General features: G+C 34.5%; 1 protein-coding gene and 1 non-coding gene across 11 annotated transcripts in view; both read right to left on the bottom strand.

Moving 5' to 3' along the window:
• The window catches only part of TCF12 (transcription factor 12), a 393,760-nt gene that overhangs the window by 321,987 nt on the left and 59,508 nt on the right, over positions 1-12,265 (bottom strand). The window lies entirely within an intron of this gene.
• On the bottom strand, positions 7,184-7,287 carry LOC147364503 (U6 spliceosomal RNA). The gene has a single exon (XR_015135661.1). It is a non-coding gene; the product is annotated as a U6 spliceosomal RNA (small nuclear RNA).

The raw sequence follows: 12,265 nt of genomic DNA, 5'->3' as shown, positions 1-12,265 counted from the left end.
AGTCAACAAGCTCACTTACAGCAACCACGAGAGAAATTCTAAGGGTAGTATCTGTAACTTTGAGTTTATATTTTAAGCTAATATTCTAAATAAAATAATGCAATCTTAATGTTTAGATGTTTTCACGCTTTGTAATTTTCATACTATTATGAAAAACTAAAAAAATAGCATGTGAAAAGATTACTTTTTCTGTAGAAAGGCACAAATAGAAGACATGCCAAAATATTTATTGAAGGAGTAAGTAAAATAAATTACTAGAATTAAAAATTCTCTAGGTAATGTTAATGATAGATCAGATCAGATCAGATCAGTCGCTCAGTCGTGTCCGACTCTCTGAGACCCCATGAATCGCAGCACGCCAGGCCTCCCTGTCCATCACCAACTCCCGGAGTTCACTCAGACTCACATCCATTGGGTCAGTGATGCCATCCAGCCATCTCATCCTCTGTCGTCCCCTTCTCCTCCTGCCCCCAATCCCTCCCAGCATCAGGGTCTTTTCCAAAGAATCAACTCTTCACATGAGGTGGCCAAAGTACTGGAGTTTCAGCTTTAGCATCATTCCTTCCAAAGAAATCCCAGGGCTGATCTCCTTCAGAATCGACTGGTTGGATCTCCTTGCAGTCCAAGGGACTCTCAAGAGTCTTCTCCAACACCACAGTTCAAAAGCATCAATCCTTCGGAGCTTAGCCTTCTTCACAGTCCAACTCTCACATCCATACATGACCGCAGGAAAAACCATAGCCTTGACTAGACAAACCTGTATTGGCAAAGTAATGTATCTGCTTTTGAATATGCTATCTAGGTTGGTCATAACTTTCCTTCCAAGGAGTAAGCGTCTTTTAATTACATGGCTGCAGTCACCATCTGCAGTGATTTTGGAGCCCAAAAAAACAAAGTCTGACACTGTTTCCACTGTTTCCCCATCTATTTCCCATGAAGTGGTGGGACTGGATGCCATGATCTTCGTTTTCTGAATGTTGAGCTTTAAGTCAACTTTTTCACTTTCCACTTTCACTTTCATCAAGAGGCTTTTGAGTTCCTCTTCACTTTCTACCATAAGGGTGGTGTCATCTGCATATCTGAGGTTATTGATATTTCTCCCGGCAATCTTGATTCCAGCTTGTGTTTCTTCCAGTCCAGCGTTTCTCATGATGTACCCTGCATATAAGTTAAATAAACAGGGTGACAATATACAGCCTTGACGAATTCCTTTTCCTATTTGGAACCAGTCTATTGTTCCATGTCCAGTTCTAACTGTTGCTTCCTGACCTGCATATAAATTTCTCAAGAGGCAGATCAGGTGATCTGGTATTCCCATCTCTTTCAGAATTTTCCACAGTTGATTGTGATCCACACAGTCAAAGGCTTTGGCATAGTCAATAAAATAGAAATACATGTTTTTCTGGAACTCTCTTGCTTTGTCCATGATCCAGCGGATGTTGGCAATTTGATCTCTGGTTCCTCTGCCTTTTCTAAAACCAGCTTGAACATCAGGAAGTTTACGGTTCACGTATTGCTGAAGCCTGGCTTGGAGAATTTTGAGCATTACTTTACTAGCGTGTGAGATGAGTGCAATTGTGCGGTAGTTTGAGCATTCTTTGGCATTGCCTTTCTTTGGGATTGGAATGAAAACTGACCTTTTCTAGTCCTGTGGCCACTGCTGAGTTTTCCAAATTTGCTGGCATATTGAGTGCATCATTTTTCAGGATTTGGAATAGCTCAACTGGAATTCCATCACCTCCACTAGCTTTGTTCGTATAACTATCACTATAAAAACATATGGGAGTAACTTCCGGCTCAAGATGGCAGAGTAGAAGGGCCTGAGCTCATCTTCTCCAGCAAGAGCACCAAAATTGCAACTAGCTGTTGAACAACAACCACTGACAGGAGGATGCTTGAACTCGCCAAAAAAAAAGACATCTCACACTCAAAGATATATAACTGCTGCAGTTCATGGGGTCGCAAAGAGTCTGACACAACTGAGCGACTGAACTGAACTGAATCATGATGAAAAAGCAAAAAGTTATGTTCAGATAAAGGGACAAGATAAAATCCCAGAAAAACAACGAAATGAAGTGGAGACAGGCAGTCTTCCAAGAAAAGAATTCAGAATAATGATAGTGAAGATGATCCAGGATGTCAGAAAAAGAATGGAAGCAAAGATTGAGAAGATCCAAGAAATGTTTACCAAAGACCTAGAAGAACTAAAGAACAAACAAACAGATAAGTAACACAGTAGAAGGAATCAGTAGCAGAATAACTGAGGCAGAAGAATGGATAAATAACTTGGGGACAGAATGGTGGAAATCACTGCCACAGAACACAGTATATAAAAAAGAGTGAAAAGAAATGAAGACAGCCTAAGAGACCTCTAATACAACATTAAGTGCACCAACATTTGCATTAGAGGGGTCCCCGAAGGAGAGAGAGAGAAAGGACCTGAGAAAACATTTGAAGAGATAATAGCTGAAAACCTTCTGAACATGAGAAAGAAAATAGTCAACCAAGTCTAAAAAGCACAGAGAGTCCCAGGAAGAGTAAACCCAAGGAGGAACACACCAAGACACACAGTAATCAAACTGACAAAAATTAAAGACAGAGATAAAATAGTAAAAGCAGCAAGGGAAAAATGACAAGTAACATACAATGAACTCCCATCAGGCTATCAGCTGATTTCTCAACAGGAACTCTACTAGCCAGAAGGGAATGGTATGATATATTTAAGGTGATGAAAGGGAAGAACCTATAACCAAGAATACTCTACTCAGCAGGACTCTCCTTCAGATTTGATGGAGAAATCAAAAGCTTTCCAGACAAGAAAACGTTAAGAGAATTCAGCACTAGCAAACCAGCTTTACAACAAATGCTAAAGGAACTTCTCTAGGCAGGAAAAAGAGAAGGAAAAGAAAATAAACCCCAAACAATTAAGAAAACGGTAATAGGATTATACATATCAATAATTACCTTAAATGTAAGTGGATTAAATACACCAACCAAAAGACACAGACTGGGCGGATGAAAACACAGTGCATGTATGCACTTCCACTTACCACATCACTCTGCCTGACCCCCCCAAATTGTATGTAATTATTTTATATTGTTAAGTTAATTGTGTTCCCATTACGGCTTGCAACTGTAATTGTCTTTTATTTTTTTTTGTCTGGCTATTGATTGTGAAAACTGACAAACATCTTTTATAATTGTGATTATGTAACTATTACTTAATACCACTCTATCATGATTGGTTAACAGAAAAACAATAGAACTCTTTATGACCAAAACTAGAATCTAACGGAAAAACCTGTGATCACTTTTTAAAATCCAGATGCATATCAGAATTATCTTGAGATTTTTTGAAAAATACAAATGCCCAGTATTGCTTTTTTCCTCCAGAACTCCAGATATGTTTTCAACGAGCATTCGTGTTTAAAAACAACTAGACTATACAATGATCTTTTTACTTTTATCTAGCTTGTTTCACTTTTTCTATTTCATATTCAGTGCCCCCATTTCATTTAGCTTCTATTCTCCAATTTTTCTCTCTCTTTTTTTTTTATGATGTTCTTCCTGAAGCCTTTATTAAGTGTTTCAGAAAAGCTTTTCTATATATATATATATATATTTTAAGAAAACTTATGAATTTTTGCCTAACTAAAAAAATTATGACATTTTGATTCCACTTGTTTGACTAAATGTGAATACAATACTAGATTTCTAATTAAAAATAGATACACAACAAGCAACAAAGGTTAACTGTATAGCATAGGGAACTACAGTCAGTATCTTGTAATAACTTATGATGGAAAATAATTTCAAAAATAATATATGTGTATTTGTGTAACTGAATCACCTTGCTGTGCACCTGAAACACTGTAAGTCAACTATACTTCAATAAAATATGTATTAAAAAAATATGGGTAGGGAAAAAGCACTTGATGAGCTTTAACAGTAAAAGGAACTATTCTTTCTATAACTGAAGGACAAATGCACAACTGAAAAGGTGATTATGTTTAAAAGACTGGGTCCATGAATATACTTGAGTATTTAAAAAAGAAACAGCCTGAGGTAAACATGTGTTAAGAATATAAGTGAAATAATACACATTACTGTAAATATTAAAAGATAAAACTAAGGATATTTCCCACATGAGGAAGAAAATGAACTTATTTATTTAAAAGCTTTGATTATATATACCTTGCTTTCAGAAATAAAAATATTCCTTGAAGCTGCCTATAAAGTGATTTTAATTGAAAAACCAATCCTCATTAATTCTTAATACCAATTTTTAAATATTACAAGACAGGATTTAAACAAGAACGCAAATAATAAAATATTACATACATTACAAAATATTTTTAATGATTATTTAGGCTTGTAATCTTGATGTGTATTGCAAGAATTTCATATCAATCCTTTCATTTTACTGAGGACTACAACCAAAGTCATTCTTTAAAAAAAAAGAAAAATCAAGCTTTTATTTTTGGGGGCAGTTTATTTCAACTGATTATTTGCACCATAGCCCTGTCTATAGCTGGCTGAACTTGAAGTCTGATTTCTTTTGTCTTTGTTGTTTTGTTATCCTTTGAAAACTCCTATTGATAAAGAAGTGAGGGCCCATTATTACCTGGGTAAAGGGAAAGTACCCTCAAAGAAGGATTATATAATTGACATAATAGCATAACCATGAGGTTCTGAAAGTACAGCTACAAGTAGTGTCCCCACCAGTATATTTCCACTCAATTTACACCATGATCTATTTGTAAAAGGAGTATCTTACAGGTAAATAAAACTGACCTGGGACTATTCAGCTAGCTTTTCTTTTCCCTTTTCATTTTCCAGTAAGCCCAGACTGTTGTATAATAACTATCTCAAAAGCCATAAAGTCTGTTTTTCTTTGAGTTGCCATCTCATGAACACTAGAAGCTTCAATTTTCTTTTAGACATTATAGCATGTATAATACCTGACTTTAAATGCATTAAGCAACTTTTATTTTTACTAAAATAATAATCCTCTGATCCCTCTACATGATTACTCCTGAGACTTCAACAAGTCCCAGTGTGTTTGACTTCAGTGGTGGCTATAATCAAAGACAGAGGAAACAGCTTGATACTGAAAACTCTACCACGAGTTCTATACTTCATCATGGAATCATGAGTTGCAACCAACAGCTGTTCCACTCATCAGCTATTTTAAACCATTTAATATGATCTGTAGCAAGACTAATTCTTTTCTAAATAAGCATGTCAACACTTAAACCAAAACTATGCTGTTCTTCAAAACCGTCTTCTTGAAAAGTTTAATACTTTATGTATGCTACTACTTTACAAATAATTTCAGAACTTTCTTTTCAGAAATCTCCATCACAGAAAATTTACTAATCATATTAAGAAATCACTCTCCTTACTGTGTAAACATTGGATTAATACTCCTGGCCTGGCTTTTCCAGCTGTCCTTCCCACTAGCCCCTCTATTCCCACATTCCCTTAAATCTGACCCCTGCCTTTTTCTTTCTTCTGGTTTTTGAAATCAACACACTGAGATTTTAAAGAGTCGGAATGAACCTTGAAGCAACCCAGGATAATGGACGGTGAAACGAAAGAAATAGATCTGGAAGTCAATGATCATACTCATGCTTCTTGCTTGCTTCTATCATGGGAAACAATTTGCTAATGGCCATGAATGAGTATTTTTTTTTTTTTATGATTTCCGTATTTTCTCTTGAAAGAATTGTCTTCCAAGCCAACAGTTTTCAAGATAACATTTGGGGGTTTAAAAGAGGTATGTTTCAAAATATTAACTTAAGTCCGTGCATTCTGAGTTCTGCCCACCTGGGGTGACTTATACCTTACCTCCTCCCCTCCAACACTCCATAGTCATTCTTATCATTGCTCATCAAGCCCTGCGATAAGACGAACCTCCTCCACAACAGTCAGTACTCTAACTTGAGGCCAACCCAAACCATCAAGAGTGCTCAAATACAAATGAACGATGCTCAGAAATTATTTCCTAAACTGAACTTGGGTGGAAGGGCTAGGAAACAGCATGAATTTTTGGTAGACAAAGCAACCTCAGTTATCAGGAGAGGTGCCCTTTTTATCCTCTACTTTGTAAAATGATAGCATATTCTAAGTATCTTAGGGGTCGATAACCAGAGTAGATGACGGTGATTTGGCCCAATACTGAGCAATATAGCTGATTTTTCGACTAAATCATGGTTATGAAGAAAAATCTACATTTCTTAAGAAAACAGCTAAAAGATCATTTAAAACAAACAGAAACTGCTTAAGATTAAATTGGATTGGAGAAATTTTCCTTTTGTCTCTGTAATGCTTCTTTCGTAACCTGATAAATCAAGGTCACCTTCTATATACTGATACATTACTGTGTTTCATGTAAATTTATACACATTGTTTCCAAACCATAAACTCTCCTTACCAGCTAATGGGCCACTAATTAACTGTATACATGCAGATTCACTTCTGATTGCATTTGCCTCAACTAAGAGATTCAAATTCAACTATTCAAGTGCGGTATGTTTAGAAAATGAGGTACCTAAAGATTGTTTACATATATATGTATGTATATGTCTTGTACATATGTACATATACATATATGACAAGGAGTATGACCAAGCAGGTGTAGAGGTTTTTGTAATTAAAGCTCAGGAAAGAAGATGAAAACTAGGTATTAGAAATAGGACTCCTAATGTCTGATGTGGAAGGGAATTTAAATAAGGAAAGGATACCCTGATCCAAGTCAGAGAGCTCAGCCTTGCTCATGCCTTAGGTTTTAAAGAGCACAGCAAAGGATCAGATATAATCACTGAATAAGGAAAATTTTCCAAAGCTTTCCTCCTTGCTCACACATCCGCACCTGTCTCTGGGTCCATAATGAGAAATGAGCAGGCATCCATTAGTCTTAAGTGATAGAATCAGAAAAGTAGTAAGCACATGAAGAAAGAAGACATAAACTACTCAATTTAGATAAAAGAAGAATTAATAAAACCACTGAAACTTTTGGGGAAGGAGTACAATGTTTTCAGTAATTAGGGTTAATAAACAAATTCACTGCATAATGCTCATCTAATCTGAAATACGTAAAATTTTCATAAAATTTTAAATACTTTTTTAAAATTGAAAGATAATTGCTTTACAGAATTTTGTTGTTTTCTGTCAAACCTCAAAAAATATGAAACGCTTCACAAATTTGTGTGTCATCCTTGCGTAGGGGCCGTGCTAATCTCTATAGTGTTCCAATTTTAGTATATGTACTTCCGAAGTAAGCACTATAAATCATTTCTGTTTAAAGCTTATTTTATTGTCCTGGGTTAATAGATACAAAAATATGTAAGGACTCATCTTCGTTTGCAGTTTTAATCCGTAAACCTGTTTTTCCAAAAATCAAATTTCACAACTGTAAAATCACCAATGAGACTTTCAGAAATATAAGTTTTAAGGTTCATACTTCCTACTTTATGTTTTTAGATACATCTATTAATATTTCCATGTTTCAGTAGTCTGTGGATTTTAAGATTTGGTATGATAAAATCTATTAGCACTTTCCCAATTATTAATACAAGGCAAAGTAAGAAGCAGTGAAATTCAAGTTAATATACTGAAATGTCAAATCTCTCAGGAATCTATTTTCTTAAATAATTATTAAAACATTTTGTACTCCACAATATGCGTTTCTCAAAATTGAAACACATGGTGATCTAAACTTTAGGTACTGACCTTGTAATTAAAACTTTCTAGTTTGATCAATAATGTTGCTATCAATACAAGGTAACGTACGCAAATGGTTCAACAATGCACCTACTTCACATTTTCCTTTTTAAAGAAAACATTATTTTAAATGTTTTATTAAGTATTTTTAAAGAAAACCCTAGAGATAACTTGAATTTATACTCAAGTAGATTATCAAAGGCTACAGATAATAATGGCTTCCCAGGTGGCGCTCATGGTCAAGAATCCACCTGCCAATGCAAGAGATCTAAGAGACAGGTTCGATCCCTGGGTCGGGAAGATCCCCTGGAGAAAGGAATGGCAACCCACTCCTGTAATCTTGCCTGGAGAATCCCATGGACAGAGAAGCCTGAAGGGCTACAGTCCATAGAGTCACAAGGAGTTGAACGGACTAGCACAAAGATAATAATATTTGTGGACCTAAGTAAATCTAGATTTCCTTTTATTAATTTCCCATAATTTAAGAAATGTGTACATAGGCAATTCATGAAAACTCTTCTAGTCTTTGAACAAAAAGGAAGATAAGGACAAAAATCATTCAATATTTGTAGTTACCATACTGATCTGGTTAAAAGATTATTGAGAAGAGGAGTTTATATTGTAGTTAAATTTAAAATTATGAGCTTACTTAAAATACAAGATATAGAGAGCTGAAAAAAATTAAAAAGATACAGGATACAGAGGAATAATCTAAACAACACCAACAGGACACAACTAAACACGCCACCTCACCTGCCCACCCGTCCCCAACAAAAGAGACATGCACAACCAAAGCAATGGCCAATCAGAAAGTCAGCGCCAAGAAAAAGGTGTGTGTGTGGTGGCAGCGGGCAGTGCTGGGCTAGATGTAAAAGACCTGAATAGTTATTCTGGATTGGACCTGGTTTGAACAGATCAACTGCAAATAACAGTTTAGAATAAACTGAAAAATACAAGCATGGATTAGGTAAAATAAAAATCTGCTGATATGGAAAAGCAGAAATTAACATAAAAAAGCATATATTAAAAGAACATGTACAAAATAATATATTACCAGTAAAGAAATACAAGTATACATATATACACACAGAAGAATATCTAGAAGAACACTAAAGTATTAACTATGTCATCTCTAGGTGATGGGAATATGGTGTTTTTAATTTTCTTATTTTTGCTTATTTATATTTTTTCACTTTCCGTATGCATATGTGTGTATATATTACTTTACAAATGACATTTTCAGTAGTGCAAAAGAAAAATTTATATGCTTTTTTCATATCACTGAATGCCACTGTTTAAATTCTAGACCCCTTAACTATACTGTATCATTCATTACACAAGATACATGTAATAAATAAATAACATATATTTATCAGTCACCTTTTCGAAGAGCTAATTTAGCTGAAAGCTGTCAATGTAAAATGCCAATTATCCAATACAGTAGCCATCCAATGTAAGTGATTATTTAATAATACAAGACACCTGGCACTAGTGGGTAAAGAACATGTCTGCCAGTGCAGGAGATGTAAGAGATGTAGGTTCAATTCCTGGGTCAGAAGATCCCCTGGAAAAGGGAATGGCAACCCACTCCAGTATTTTTGCCTGGAGAATCCCAAGGACAGAGGAGCCTGGTGGGCTACAGTCTACAGGTTCACGAAGAAGCCAACACGACTGAAATGACTTAGCATGCACACACACATGACTTCCAATCAGTGGCATGTACCTGCCTCAAATGAAAAACAAAATAATCGTTTTCATATTTCCCAACAGAGTAAACTACAGAAAGTAATGTAACTTGAAAGCATAAAAATATCTGATTTCTAAAATATAAAACCTGTAGTTGAGTTGGGAGGAAAAATACACAGATTCACAATGACACAAGTAACAGATGCCTTTACTCCTGACTAATCAATTAATAATGATACATCAATATAAACTTGAGTTAATACAAAACAATAGCAACAATATTGATTTTAAAAAATAAAGCAACTTAGTAGAAATACTATACACAAAGAATGCTTATGTATAAAAGTAGAGCTTCAAATATTTGTATCAAAAGTAAAATGTTAAATTCAAAGAAAAAGTAAAAATACAGAAAGGCAAAAGAATGTACAAGGAAAGAGCCTGACAAAATAGCAAAATACCTATCAGAAGAACTAAGAGATCAGCAAGTAATACGGAAAAGGCAATACATTAAAATTCACAACAAAATTTACATCCACATGAAAAAGAAAGCAAAAGTCAAGTTTCAAAAAGATGACATATCCTCCAAGGTTACAGCAGCAGAAAAAAAAAAGATTAGTCTTTCAAAAATTACTAGATTACACTAAAACTGAAGGTAATGAAATAGTTCAATAAAACAGTTATAACATTTTTGTTACACTTCACACTTTCATGTATATTATTCTGGGGTGACACAATGAAATTGTGCGTCACTCTCTTTTTAAAGACTGGCACTTTGATATTTTAAGAAACTTACTCAAGGTCACACTGTTTATTGCAGGGACAGAAATCCAACTCTACATCCTTACTTGATATGACTATTAAGTAGTCTACTTGTATCAGTTACCTACTTATTATCACTGTATTACATCATTTTTATTGTTTATGTGTCACCCCCATTCCCTTAGTTCCACTAGGACTATAACTCCTTGGGGGCAAGGATTATACCTGCCTCTAGTCATCTTTGTAGTACCATCACCTGTCATTGTATATTTTTATAAGTACTTAAAAAAATATGTTAATGAACATACATAAAGGTAATCAAAGAAACCTAACATATGGAGAATTTATTTAATTACTTGTATAACATAACATCACAAATTCCACTCAGATAAATGTGCAGCACAGGCAGCCATACCAGTCAACGATCACATTCCCTAATCCCAACTAGATGAGACAGGGGTGACTAATCTGAGACTAGTCAATCCACTGGCTTATTAATAATAAAATGTTCTTTCTTGTGAACTGGACCCAAAAGTCAGATATAAAGGCAGTACTTAAGTTACAGATATTGTGAATTTGGGCAAAGTGATAAATAAGTAAAGGAAGCTGGTCTGTAAAAGGAACAAGAGCAAAAAGCAGACATCCATCTGGGGAATCTGAATCAAGGATGCTATTGGCTCCGAACGGACAGAGAAAACAGATTCACTTCTAAGCACTTCATGACAGGTTTCAGATATTTGGATACCACCTATTACTATAATAAGCTTTCAACCAAGGATGAAACATGAGGACTAACGTGTAACACTAAATAGGTAAAACCAATAACTATCGTTAGGACAGAGACGTTTCATACAGAAGGAATCAGTATGTAGTGTTTTACTTCAACTGGCTTAATGCTTTTGATATGTAATCATGTACATGCTTATCAATATTTTGTTTGATTGCTGAGTACGTTTCCTTTATGTAGATGTGAGTTATCTGTATTATTTTTAAAAACTGCTTGCCAGTTGATAAATATTTGGATGGTTTTCCATTTGGTATTAATATGAATAAGTCCTCCATGATGATTCTCCCCCCAAAAAAATGTATATACACGTTTCATTTCTCTTGGATGAATTCCAGGGAGTGGGAATGTTGGGTTATATGGTAAGTGTATGTTGAATTTGTAAGAAAATGTTAAGCTGTTTTCCTAAGGTGTCTAGATTATTTTTCATTTCTATTTGACACAACACAGCCATATTTGGTATTATGATTTATTGTTGTTTTAATTTAGTCATTCTAACTGATTATAGAGTGATTCACTGTGGTTTTAATTTGCATTTCTCTGATATCAATGTTAATGACACTGAACATATTTACAAGTACTGTTGGCCACTGATGTATCTTCTTTGATGTAGTGTAGTTTTAGATAATTTTGCCTTATTTTTTTAAAAAATTGAGTTGTCAGATATTTGGTTATAAGTTCTTTCTGTATTACAAGTCCTTTGGTGAATTAAAAAATCACATTTATACAGTAACAGGAACACTGTTAAGAATTTTGATGTACAATTTCCATTACCATCAAGTGACAAAATAACAAAATAAAAATATATAAACATTTTTGTTTGGTCTCTTCCTGGTCATATACTATCTTATTCTCATTCCTCCAGTATATGACTATCCAGCGTTTCTCTCAAGCACACTGTGCTTGCTTTCTAAAAATACTACCAAATACGCTCACATCATAAGTCAGAGTCTATTTCCTCTATTATTCCCCAATTCTCAAGAATGCATGGTTCATAACAAGTAATATTTACTGAATAACTCAAGTTACAAAATAAAAAGAATTTTGTTTGGGGCTCAGAAAAGTCAATGGATTAATATTTTAAATAGAAATCAACAGAATATCAAGTCACAAAATTCTGATATTAAAAATAACAACCTATGAAACTTTCAAAACACATTATAACTAATAAAATACTATGTTTTCAATAAACTTTAGATCAGGAGCTTCCGATCCTGAAGACTCAATTTTTGGAATATAAGGCACAAGAGAAGTAAATCAAACTGCTACCATTCAACACAAGAAGCATGAGTCAAAGCACACAAGATAATA

This window comes from Bos grunniens, chromosome 10 (assembly GCF_055505025.1).
Source record: "Bos grunniens cultivar Pamir isolate PY7600 chromosome 10, Bosgru_T2T1.0, whole genome shotgun sequence".
NCBI classification, from domain to species: Eukaryota; Metazoa; Chordata; class Mammalia; order Artiodactyla; family Bovidae; genus Bos; species Bos grunniens.
Note: the sequence above shows the minus strand (reverse complement) of the source record. Positions and strands in the feature narration are given on the sequence as shown.